This window comes from Pan paniscus, chromosome 8 (genome assembly GCF_029289425.2).
Source record: "Pan paniscus chromosome 8, NHGRI_mPanPan1-v2.0_pri, whole genome shotgun sequence".
In the NCBI taxonomy this organism is placed as follows: domain Eukaryota; kingdom Metazoa; phylum Chordata; class Mammalia; order Primates; family Hominidae; genus Pan; species Pan paniscus.
Genome location: NC_073257.2, coordinates 127,183,438 through 127,196,994, shown reverse-complemented (window position 1 = coordinate 127,196,994; position 13,557 = coordinate 127,183,438). Strand labels below are relative to the sequence as shown.

General features: G+C 34.3%; 1 protein-coding gene across 6 annotated transcripts in view; it reads right to left on the bottom strand.

Annotated features, from left to right (window-relative positions):
- The window catches only part of ATRNL1 (attractin like 1), an 857,023-nt gene that overhangs the window by 627,804 nt on the left and 215,662 nt on the right, over nucleotides 1–13,557 (bottom strand). The gene's annotated exons all lie outside the window — the stretch shown is intronic.

The window sequence follows — 13,557 nt, the reverse complement described above, 5'->3', positions numbered from 1 at the left end:
TGCGTGACAGGAACATTGATAAATATGTTAACATGACTATACATTCAAACAGAATTATAGGCTAATAAAAAATAAATATGATCATGATAAAAACCATGAAAGGTCATCTATAGTTAATGCAAACATTTTTGCAATAATACTTCAGAGACAACAATTACTAAAAGCAAATAAAACATACATCACAAACAAAGAGGAGATAAACAGGCTACCACAGGAGTGAAAATAGGTGTGGTTAACCATGACATGGAGAAAAATAAAATCAGTAATTGAAGACCCCTGAAAATTTTGGCAGTACTAGAACTTTTGGGGAGCTCATCTAGGGCCCTACAGACCACCTTTATTATTGTCTGTGACATAAAGCCATGTTAGCCATTCTTATTGTGCCTCGTAAGGACATTCAATGAAAGAACTCTGTATTCTGCCTGTGGACATCCAGTGTAAGTGATGTCTGCCCATTTCCTGAGATTGCTGGGCTATATTTGGACTACCTGTTATGGACAATGCTCCTCACAAGGGTCCAAGATACTAGTATTTGGCTACTATGTGATGAATAAACTTAATCTCATCCAAAAAGCCAAGCTGGATGGGAACATGAAAACCTGGTACTCTCCTTCAGCCAGTCAACCAGAGCACACATTCTAGTTTTCAGGGCTATAAAATAACACTCCATGACTTATTTGCAGATACTCAACCTTTGTCGTTGTTGGTTTTTTGTCTTTTTGTTTTTTGATTCAGGTATAACCTATGAGACTCAACAAAGCCTATGAATATGGTGATGTTTGCCAAAGATAAGCAGACATTATAGTCAAACACCACAGACATAGCCATTGCTATGAAATGTTTTAAACTTTTACTTAACAACCAAAGCATCTTACATTAAGCTGAGAGACTTTTCCTATTTACATAGTTACTTTTACTATTATTTAGCTAGGAATATTATATTTTGTCTTGGGGATTGTTTATAAATAGAAGATAGTGACAGACATACACGGCATCATGAATGATGTCTTCTAGTCACATGAAAGAAAAAACAATGGAAGAAAAAATGGTAGATTTCTGGCAGACTCAATTTCATTGTATAATGTTAATGGCTCAGCTGCCACTCAGTGTTTAATACTACTGGAAACAAAAACATCACTAAGAAAACTACAAACAATGGCACAAATTTCTCAGTGAATATCAGGAACTTGATATCGTTGACTCTGCACAGATAATAGAATATTGGATTTAAAAATTTACCAATTATAACATTATTTGTAGTTGTCAATCCTTTGAGGGGTAAGGATCTCATGCCTTCATAGGAAGGTAGAGAGTACGTATCACCTCCTGTATTTTCTTAATAAGAAATAAAAAAGGAAGAATACTCTTTGAGTCATTAAATAAAAGTGGCTAATGTTAAATTTGTAGATAAATAATTCATTGACACAGTCTTCCTTTAAAATCTTACATTTTTTCAACAGTACACAGCACTAAATGACACAATTTTTAAAATCCTTAGATAACTGAACATTTCCTATTTACCATATCCCTCCTTAGTTTTGTTGGTTTAAAACATTTATTGTATATCTATGATTACAGTTAGCCCACAGTATTGTTAACTAGTTTATTCTAATTGTTTTCAAAAGTATATTGGGTTACTATGCTATCAATAGGACATAAGGGAAAATATCTAATTAGTAATATTGGCTTGGCATTCCAATTATTTACTATCATGTAATGATTTGTATCATATATCACGTGAGGAGAAAGTAAATCTTTAGTGGGACTCACCCTGAATAAATCAAATTTTCTAATATTGTTATACAGGTATTTCCTAAGGAAGTAAGTTTTATTTTAAAACTATCTTTTTTTAAGAAAGGATCATGATACCTGCTTTAGCAACAGCCAGATTTTACCTGTGGACACCACCTATTGACCTAAAGTCTGAATTGTTCAACCCAGTGAATAAAATACTGGGGAAAGAATAAATAAATAAATAAAAAAGTACACGCCACTGGCGAATGAAATAAGCTTCATGATACCTCTGCCATTCCAACCCCACAGGAGACAGTGCACCTACTTATAAATGGAGCACATCACTACTACAACCAGTATCTGAGAAAGCCACCATGAAAAGGCTCTCTATGACCAAGGAACTCATACAGAGCCTTCATGACTGAAAGCACCAAGAGCCAAATTAGATTAAAATAAACTACAAACATTAAAGTCACATTCTCAAGGGGAAAAAAGAAATGAAAAAAGCACAGGTGAATCAAAAATAAATTCAAAAATAATTATAAGAACCTACAGAAATAAGAAGGAACCAGAAAAATAATTCTGGCAATATGAAAAAATAGGGTTTTATAATACTGTCAAAAGATCACACTAGCTCTTCAGTAATAGATCCAAACCAAGATGAAATCCTTGAAATGCCAGATAAAGAATTCAGAAGGTTGACTACTATGTTACTCAAGGAGATAAAAGAGAAAAGTGAAAACCAACATAAGAAAATGTAAAAAAAAATTCAGGATATAAATAAAAATTTTAACAAAATAATACATTTTAAAAAAAGAAACCAACTTCTGGAAATGAAAGGCACATTTAGAAAATTGCAAAATGCAAGTGGATAGTTTTAACAATACTTTGTCTTAGACAAATACTACTCTAAGACAAAGTAGAAGAAATAATTTCAGACCTCATAGACAAAGCTTTTGAATTATACCAATCAAACAAAAATAAAGAAAAAATAATTTAAAAAAGGAACAAAGTCTCCAAGAAATATGAGATTAGGTAAAACAGCCACACCTAAAAATCACTGGTGTTCCTGAGGGAAAAGAAAGAGAAAAACATCTGAAAAACTTATTTGAGGGAATAACTTGAGAAAAACACCCCTGGCCTTGCTAGAAATGTAGACACCCAAATACAAGAAGCTCAAAGAGCTCCTGAGAGATTCATTGCACAAACGACATTACCAATGTATATAGTCATCATTCTCTCTGAAGTCAACATGAATAAAAGAATTCTAAGAGCACTAAGACAAAAGTATCAGATAATCTATAAAGAAAAACTTATCAGACTAATAGCAGACTTCTCAGCAGAAACCTTACAGGCCAGAAGGGATCAAGGTTCTCTCTTTACCCTCCTTAAGCAGAATAACTGCCAGCCAATAATTTTGTATCCAGCAAAACTAACTTTCATAAATGAAGGAGAAATAAAGTCCTTTTCAGACAAGCAAATGCTAAGGATTTTGTCACTACCAGACCAGCCCTACAAGAAAAGCTAAAAAGAGTTCTAAATCTTAAAATGAAAGGTCAATATGTACCAGAATAGAACCTCTTGAAAGTATAAAACTCACAGGGCCTATAAAGTAATAATACAATGAAGAAAACAAAGTAACTAGGTAACAATCAGCATGATGACTAGAAATGTACCCCACATCTCAAAATTAATGTTACATGTAAATGGTATAAATGCTCCACATAAAAGACATAGACTGGTAGAATGGATGAAAAACCACAAAGCAAATATCTGCTATCTTCAAGAGACACATCTAACATTTAAAGATTCTTATAGACTCAAGGTAAAGGGGTGGAAAAAGATATTCAATGCCAATGGAAACCAAAAGCAAGCAGGAGTAGGTATTCTTGTATCAGAGAAAACAGACTTTAAAGGAACAACAGTAAAGAAAAAAAAAAGAAGTTCATTACATAATGATAAAAGTATCAATGCAACAAGAAGATATTACAATCTAAAATATATATGCACCTAACACTAGAGCTGCCAAATTCATAAAACAATCAATACTAGACCTAAGAAAGAGATAGACAGCAGCACAATAATGGTGGAGGACTTCAACACTCCACTAGACAGATCATCAAAGCAGAAAGTCATCAAAGAAACACTGGACTTAAATTACACTCTAGAACAGATGGACTTAACAGATATTAACAGAACATTCTACCCAAGAACTGCAGAATATGCATTCTTCTCATCAGCACATGGAACATTTTCCAAGATAGACCATATGACAGGCCACAAAACAAGTCTCAATAAGTTATAAAAAATCAAAATCGGCTGGGCGCAGTGGCTCACGCCTGTAATCCCAGCACTTTGGGAGGCCAAGGTGGGTGGATCATGAGGTCAGGAGTTTGAGACCAGCCTGACCAACATGGTGAAACCGGTTTCTACTAAAAATACAAAAAGTAGCCAGGTATGCTGGCATGTGCCTGTAATCCCAGCTACTTGGGAGGCTGAGGCAGGAGAATTGCTTGAATCTGGGAGGTGGAGGTTGCAGTGAGCCAAGATTGTGCCACGGCACTCCAGCCTGGGCCACAGAGGGAGACTCTGTCTCAAAAAAAAAAAAAAAAAAAAAATCTAAATCATATCAAGTATCTTCTCAGACCACAGTAGAATGAAACTAGAAATCAATTCCAAAAGGAACCTTCAAAACTACGTAAATACATGAAAATTTAACAATCTGCTCCTGAACGATTTTGGGGTTAACAATTAAATCAAGATGGAAAGTTTTAAATTCTGCAAAAAGAACAATAACTGTGACATAAGTTATCTAAACCTTGAATATAGCAAAAGTGGTGCTAAAAGTTTATAGTACTAAATGCCTGCATCAAAAAGTCTGAAAGATCACACACTGACAACCTAATGTCACATCTCAAAGAACTAGAGAAACAAGAACAAACCAAATCCAAAGCCAGCAGAATAAAATAAATAACAAATCTCAGAGTAGAACTAAATAAAATTGAAACCAACAAAATACAAAAGACCAATGAAATGAAAACTAGTCTTTTTGAAAAGATAAAATTGATAGACCATTAGCTAGATTAACAAAGAAGAGAGGATTCAAATAAGTTTAATTAGAAATGAAAATGGAGACATTACAAACAACATCACAGAAATACAAAAGATCATTTGAGACAACTCTGAACACTTCTATGCATACAAACTAGAAAATCTAGTGGAAATGGAAAAATTCCTGGAAACATACAACTCTCCTAGCTTAAATCAGGAAGAAATCAAAATCCTGAACAGATCAATAACAAGCAGCGGGACTGAATCAGTAATACCAATTTGCCAGCCAAAAAAAGTCAAGGGCCAGGGGATTCACAGCCAAATTATACTAGATATTCAAAGAATTGGTACCAATCCTACTGAAACTGTTGCAAAAGACTGAGAAATAGGAAATTTTTCCTAACTCATTCTATGAAGCCAGTATCACACTGACAGCAAAGTCAGGGAAGAACATAAGAAAACTACAGACTAATATCCCTGATGAACATAAATGAAAAAATCCTCAACAAAATACTAGCAAGCTGAATCCAGTGGCACATCAAAAAGATAATTCATCATGATCAAGTAGGTTTCATCCCAGGGATGGTTCAACATATGCAAGTCAATAAATATGATTCATCATATAAAATGAATTAAAAACAAAAGTGATATGATAATCTCAAATAATTACAGGAAAAGCATTCATTAAAATCCAGCATATCTTTATAATTAAAAACCCTCAACAAACTAGGCAGAGAAGGAACATACCACAAAATAATAAAAGCCATATATGACAAACCCACAGCAAACATAACAGTGAATGGGGAAATGTTGAACGCATTACCTCTAAGTACTAGAAGAAGACAGGTAGGCCCACTTTCATCACTTCTATTTAATATAGTACTGGAAATCCTACCCAGATCAATCAGGCAAGAGAAAGAAATAAAGGGCATCCAAATAGGAAACAAGGAAGTCAAACTACCCTTTTTTGCCAATGATATGATTGTATACCTAGAAAACCCTAAAGACTATGAAGTGATTTTATACTGTATACCTAGAAAACCCTAAAGACTTTGATATGATTGTATACCTAGAAAACCCTAAAGAGCCCTCCAAAAGACTCCTAGATTTGATAAATCAATTCAGTAAAGTCTAAGGTTACAAAAACAATGTACACCGATCAGTAGCACTGCTATACACCAAAAATGACCAACGTGAGAATCAAATCAAGAACTCAACCCCTTTTACAACAGCTGCAAAAATAAAATACCTAGGAATATACTTAACCAAGGAGGTAAACTATCCCTACAAGGAGAACTACAAAACACTGCTGAAAGAAATCATAGATGACAAAAACAAATGGAAACACATCCCACACTCAGGGGTTGGAAGAACTGATATCATGAGAATAATCATACTGCCCAAAACAATCTGCAGGTTCAATGCACTTCCAGTCAAATCACCAACATCACTTATCACAGAATTAGAAAAAATAATCCTAAAATTCATATAGAACCAAAAAAAGAGCCTAAATAGCCAAACCAATCCTAAGTAAAAATAACAAATCTGGAGGCATCATATTACCCGACTTCAAATTATACTATAAGACTATAGTAATCAAAACATCATAGTATTTGTATAAAAGTAGATACATAGAAAAATGGGGATACACAGAAAAATGGAACAAAATAGAGAACCCAGATATAAAGCCAAATACTTACAACCAACTGATTTTTTGGCAAATTATACAGAAACATAAATTGAGGAAAGGACACCCTATTCAATAAATGGTGCTGGGATAGCTGGATCAACACATGTAGAAGAATGAAACTGAATCTATGTCTCTCACCATATACAAAAATCAACTCAAGATGGATTAAAGATTTAAATCTAACACCTGAAACCATAAAAATTCTGGAAGAAACCTCAGGAAAACTCTTCTGGACATTGGCATAAGCAATTTATGACTAAGACCCCAAAATCAAATGCAACAAAAACAAAAATACATAAAAGGAACCTAATTAAACTCAAAAGCTTCTACACAGCAAAATAGGTAATTATCCAAATAAACAGACAACCCACAAGACAGGAGAAAATATTTGCAAACTATGCATCTGACAGAGGACTAATATCCAGAATCTACAAGGAACTCAAACATATCAACAAGAAGAAAACAAATAATGCCATTGAAAAGTAGACAAATGACATGAATAGATGTTTGTCAAAAGATGATACACAAATGGCCAACAAAAGTGAAAAATGTTCCACATCATTAATCACCAGGGAAATGTAAATTTAAACCACAATGAAATATCACCTTACTCCAGACAAAATGGACATTATTAAAAAGTCAAAAAACAATAGACGTTGGCATGGATATGGTGAAAAGGAAAAGCTTATACACTGCTGGTGGTAATGTAAATTATCACAACCTCTATGAAAAACAGTATGAAGGTTTCCTGAAAAACTAAAAGTAGATCTACCATTCGATCCAGTAATCCTACTACTGGATATGTACCCAAAGGAAAATAAGTCATTATATCAAAAAGACACCTGCATACATGTGTTTATCACAGCACAACTCACAACTGCAAAGATATGGAACCAACCTAAGTGACAATCTAGTGACAAGCGGATAAAGAAAATGTGTTATACATACACCAGGGAATATTACTGAGCCATTAAAAAGAAGAAAATAATGTCTTTTGCAGCAACTTGGATGGAGCCAACAGCATTGTTCTAAGTGAAATAACTCAAGAATGGAAAAACAAATAGTACGTGTTGTCACTTATAAGTGAGAGCTAAGCTATGGGTTCACAGAGGCATACAGAGTGGTATAACTGACACTGAAGACTCAGAAGAGCAAAGGAGGCGGATGAGGGATTTAAAAAACTATACACTGGGTACAATGTACACTACTCAGGTGACAGGTGCACTAAAATCTCAGACTTCACCAGTATACAATTCATCCATATAACTACAAACCAATTGTACCCCTAAAGCCATTGAAATTTTTTTTTTAATTATACTTTAAGTTTTAGGGTACATGTGCACATTGTGCAGGTTAGTTACATATGTATACATGTGCCATGCTGGTGCGCTGCACCCACTAACTCGTCATCTAGCATTAGGTATATCTGCCAGTGCTATCCCTCCCCCCTCCCCCCTCCCCACCACAGTCCGCAGAGTGTGATATTCCCCTTCCTGTGTCCATGTGATCTCATTGTTCAATTCCCACCTATGAGTGAGAATATGCGGTGTTTGGTTTTTTGTTCTTGCGATAGTTTACTGAGAATGATGGTTTCCAATTTCATCCATGTCCCTACAAAGGACATGAACTCTTCATTTTTTATGGCTGCACAGTATTCCATGGTGTATATGTGCCACATTTTCTTAATCCAGTCTATCATTGTTGGACATTTGGGTTGGTTCCAAGTCTTTGCTACTGTGAATAATGCCGCAATAAACATATGTGTGCATGTGTCTTTATAGCAGCATGATTTATAGTCATTTGGGTATATACCCAGTAATGGGATGGCTGGGTCAAATGGTATTTCTAGTTCTAGATCCCTGAGGAATCACCACACTGACTTCCACAGTGGTTGAACTAGTTTACAGTCCCACCAACAGTGTAAAAGTGTTCCTATTTCTCCACATCCTCTCCAGCACCTGTTGTTTCCTGACTTTTTAATGATTGCCATTCTAACTGGGGTGAGATGATATCTCATAGTGGTTTTGATTTGTATTTCTCTGATGGCCAGTGATGATGAGCATTTTTTCATGTGTTTTTTGGCTGCATAAATGTCTTCTTTTGAGAAGTGTCTGTTCATGTCCTTCGCCCACTTTTTGATGGGGTTGTTTGTTTTTTTCTTGTAAATTTGTTTGAGTTCATTGTAGATTCTGGATATTAGCCCTTTGTCAGATGAGTAGGTTGAGAAAATTTTCTCCCATGTTGTAGGTTGCCTGTTCACTCTGATGGTAGTTTCTTTTGCTGTGCAGAAGCTCTTTAGTTTAATTAGATCCCATTTGTCAATTTTGGCTTTTGCTGCCATTGCTTTTGGTGTTTTGGACATGAAGTCCTTGCCCACGCCTATGTCCTGAATGGTAATGCCTAGGTTTTCTTCTAGGGTTTTTATGGTTTTAGGTCTAACGTTTAAATCTTTAATCCATCTTGAATTGATTTTTGTATAAGGTGTAAGGAAGGGATCCAGTTTCAGCCTCCTACATATGGCTAGCCAGTTTTCCCAGCACCATTTATTAAATAGGGAATCCTTTCCCCATTGCTCGTTTTTCTCAGGTTTGTCAAAGATCAGATAGTTGTAGGTAAGCGGCGTTATTTCTGAGGGCTCTGTTCTGTTCCATTGATCTATATCTCTGTTTTGGTACCAGTACCATGCTGTTTTGGTTACTGTAGCCTTGTAGTATAGTTTGAAGTCAGGTAGTGTGATGCCTCCAGCTTTGTTCTTTTGGCTTAGGATTGACTTGGCGATGCAGGCTCTTTTTTGGTTCCATATGAACTTTAAAGTAGTTTTTTCCAATTCTGTGAAGAAACTCATTGGTAGCTTGATGGGGATGGCATTGAATCTGTAAATTACCTTGGGCAGTATGGCCATTTTCACGATATTGATTCTTCCTACCCATGAGCATGGAATGTTCTTCCATTTGTTTGTATCCTCTTTTATTTCCTTGAGCAGTGGTTTGTAGTTCTCCTTGAAGAGGTCCTTCACATCCCTTGTAAGTTGGATTCCTAGGTATTTTATTCTCTTTGAAGCAATTGTGAATGGGAGTTCACTCATGATTTGGCTCTCTTGTTTGTCTGTTGTTGGTGTATAGGAATGCTTGTGATTTTTGTACATTGATTTTGTATCCTGAGACTTTGCTGAAGTTGCTTATCAGCTTAAGGAGATTTTGGGCTGAGATGATGGGGTTTTCTAGATAAACAATCATGTCATCTGCAAACAGGGACAATTTGACTTCCTCTTTTCCTAATTGAATACCCTTTATTTCCTTCTCCTGCCTGATTGCCCTGGCCAGAACTTCCAACACTATGTTGAATAGGAGCGGTGAGAGAGGGCATCCCTGTCTTGTGCCAGTTTTCAAAGGGAATGCTTCCAGTTTTTGCCCATTCAGTATGATATTGGCTGTGGGTTTGTCATAGATAGCTCTTATTATTTTGAAATACGTCCCATCAATACCTAATTTATTGAGAGTTTTTAGCATGAAGGGTTGTTGAATTTTGTCAAAGGATTTTTCTGCATCTATTGAGATAATCATGTGGTTTTTGTCTTTAAAAATTTAATTTAATTTAAAAAATAGTCCTTACAGGACTAAAATTTCAAAATCAAAAAATAGAAAAGATAATCATTAAAATATCTTAAGATGCATTATGGACACATTAAATCTGAACTATTCTCAACATAACATTCTTATTCATGCTTCCAAACAGCTGGGGAAATCTTAGGTTACATACAGAATCCTGGGTTTTCTGTACTGACAATGAGAAACTATTAATCCTCTAGTTCTGCTTATCTATTAGGTTTTAGCCTTTAATAATAAGTTCAAAAATGTCAAGTTCAGAATAACATTCTAATTCTCTTGGATTTCATTTCAGATATAAAAACATTAAATGAGGTAATATTGATTTTGTTTTTGTTCAAGAGTAGAAAGCAACATGCATTGCTAAATAATTAACAGAAAATTAATTAATATTTAGTAGGGACTCAAAAACTGACATATGCTAATTTTTCTCCTCTTTCTTATAGAAAATAATATACGAGAAACCTTATGCAGGCTATGCTATTGTTCCTAAAGTTATGTGTAGTATAAGGACTTGTATGAAATATGGTTAATTGGAGCAATCCTATTTATTTTTGGCTTTTCAAAAGATCAAGTTGTAAAATATTCAATATGGTTTTTCAAATGGGTAAGAATATTAAAAAATCAATCTGTAAGCAATTGTCATCAAATTTTAAAAATGATTACCTTCCTTAATTGTTGAAGTGTTTAAATTGAACACATAAACTTACAAATACTGAAAAAAATACAGATTTGTGAGATAACACCTTATCCTCAAGTTGTGTATTATTCTATTTTTACTATATCAATTTAATTGAATTTTCATTTGAACCTTTATACATTTGGGACTAAATCTCCTATTATTTCTTTAAACACTGCCCTGGAATTCATTTTCACAAGTAGAATATCTGACTACCCAAAATATATCAATTACTAATAATGCCAATTATTAGCAAAGCTTTCTCAGAAACCATTAGTCAAAAATTATCTTAAAAAACATTTCCTCTCTTCAATTCGTGAATTTTAAACAATGATATCACAATATTATGACTGAAAAATACTGGAGAATATTGCAAAATCCTATTTGTTTCTCATTTCCAAAGAAAAGTTTCCCTTAATTTCTATTTACCAGTAAACCTCAAATGAACATTGAGGCAACTTTCTGAAGGCAACTAAAAGACCACTTCCAATACAAAGTTTTGTTGATAAGTATAAAAATATTTTAAAGACTCAAATGTTAAATGAATAGACGTGTAGTAGAAAACGATAATGTAAATATATATAATTTATCCTGAAAAGTCATAAAGTTAAAGTCAAAAGCATACTAAAACCATTGCCAAGAAGCTGACACCTATGAAAGAGTAACACTCAGCTACTTTTAACTTGTATTTTGAACAAGAATGTCATTTTACTCCTAGTCCCTATTGTACTTCCTGGCATTTCTTCACTACTCTACAAATGTCTGTTGGTTAAAAACACGGGAAAAATTAAACATAATGAAGGAGTTCATTATTCACAAACAGTGGATCACTGCCAGGTAACTACTTCTTTCAGAAATACAAAGTCTCCTTGAGGCAATGTTCCATGCCCTTCTTCCCCACAACGACACACAGGGTGTATAATAAAAAACCTGTGGAGGCCGGGCGCAGTAGCTCACACCTGTAATCCCAGCATGTTGGGAGGCCAAGGTGGGCAGATTACTTGAAGTCAGGAGTTCAAGACCAGCCTGGCCAACATGGTGAAACCCTGTCTCTACTAAAAACACAAAAAACAGCCAGGCATGGGGCAGGCACCTGCAGTCCCAGCTACACAGGAGGCTGCAGCAGGAGGATTGCTTCAACCCAGAAGGCGGAGATTGCACTGGGCCAAGATTGTGCCACTGCACTCCAGCCTGGGTGACAGAGCGAGACCCTGTCTCAAAAAAACAAAAACCAACAAAAAAACCCTGTGAAATAGAAATAACTGTTAGAGTAGTATTGGACATTATCAGCACAAATGATCTATACACAGCTTCAGGAAAGGCAAACATGACAACAGAACAGAGAAAGGAACTATAGAGGAGAAAAAATAGCAAACTAGACTATCTGCTCAAGGAACAAATGGTAGAAGTAGACAATGAAGCCTCTATAATAATCAAGAAAACAAAAGAAGCAAAAGATCAAAAACAAGAGAGACAATGGCAGACCTGAAGACCTGACTTATGCTTGCCTAGCTGACAATCCCACCAGCAGTATTTAGTTATCATTATTTGATTTGTCAGTGGTAGAATTTAATTCATACCTGTGTTAAAATAGTGAATTATGTTTCATTAACCTTCTCAAAAAAAATCAGTTACAACAATTTTTATATTTGCACTGTATAATTACAGTGTTCTCAAAAAACTTATTTCAAATAAATAAGTCTCAAGTAAAGGATTATAAAAAGAAAAATAGCTAAATATTAGCAAACAAAAATACAAAAAATGCAAATAGAGTTAAGAAATATTAAGATATATCTAGAAGTTCCAGCAACTATTTTAATATTTGCAACGAGTAAAGAGAACATGTATTTTAAGACATTACAGAACATTTTTAGCAGATGAAGAAACAAACTACTCTTCAGATTTAAAGAGCCAATGAGAAAATCTAAAAAATCTAAAAATCCTTTTCTTCAATGAGAAACTGTAAAAAAAATTAATTTTAAAGATCCACATCAATCACTGAAAAACTGAATTAAAACAATGAAAAATTTTAGAATGCCAACAAGAAAGAAAAAAATCTTAAAAGCTCCCAAAGTGGGGATAAAAAAGATGTTCCACAAAGGAATGAAAATTAGATTGGCATTGGAATTCTTATCCACAACACTGAATGCTAAAGAGGTTCCAAGGAAAAAATTATTTAGAATACCACATTTAGCCATTTTATCATTCAAGTGAAAATGAAAAGTACAATTTTAGACATGCAAAGACTCAAAAGTTTATGTCACAGTTTATTTGAAAGAAATTACTAAAGATTATTTACCAATGGTTAAAATGGTAAAATTTATGTTATGTGTGTTATACCACCAAAAAAAATTGTAAAAAAACAAAAAAGTAGAACAAATGAGAAGGAATGGGATATAAGAAAAATTTGTGACAACATAAGCTTAATTCTAAATAATTTTTAGAAAGTTGTTAAGAGTATAAGAGCTTAGACTTTCACAAACCAGTTTTTCCCTACTTTCTAGCCTCTTTTATTGTGAAATATAACACATATACAATTACATAAAGAAAAATATAAGATTAATAAATTCCTATAAACACACACTCTGGACCTGCACAAAGCCTAGAAGTGGAGCATTGCCTCTCTTGTTTCATTTCCTAATCAGCACCCCTAAACTTCTCCCAGCAACATCCTCTAGCTGACATTTTTGAGAATACACTTTTGCCTTACTCTATAGTTTTACCACCTAAATACGCATTTCTAAACAATACAGTGCAGTTTTGACTATTTTTTAACTTTATACCTAAATGTAATCAAA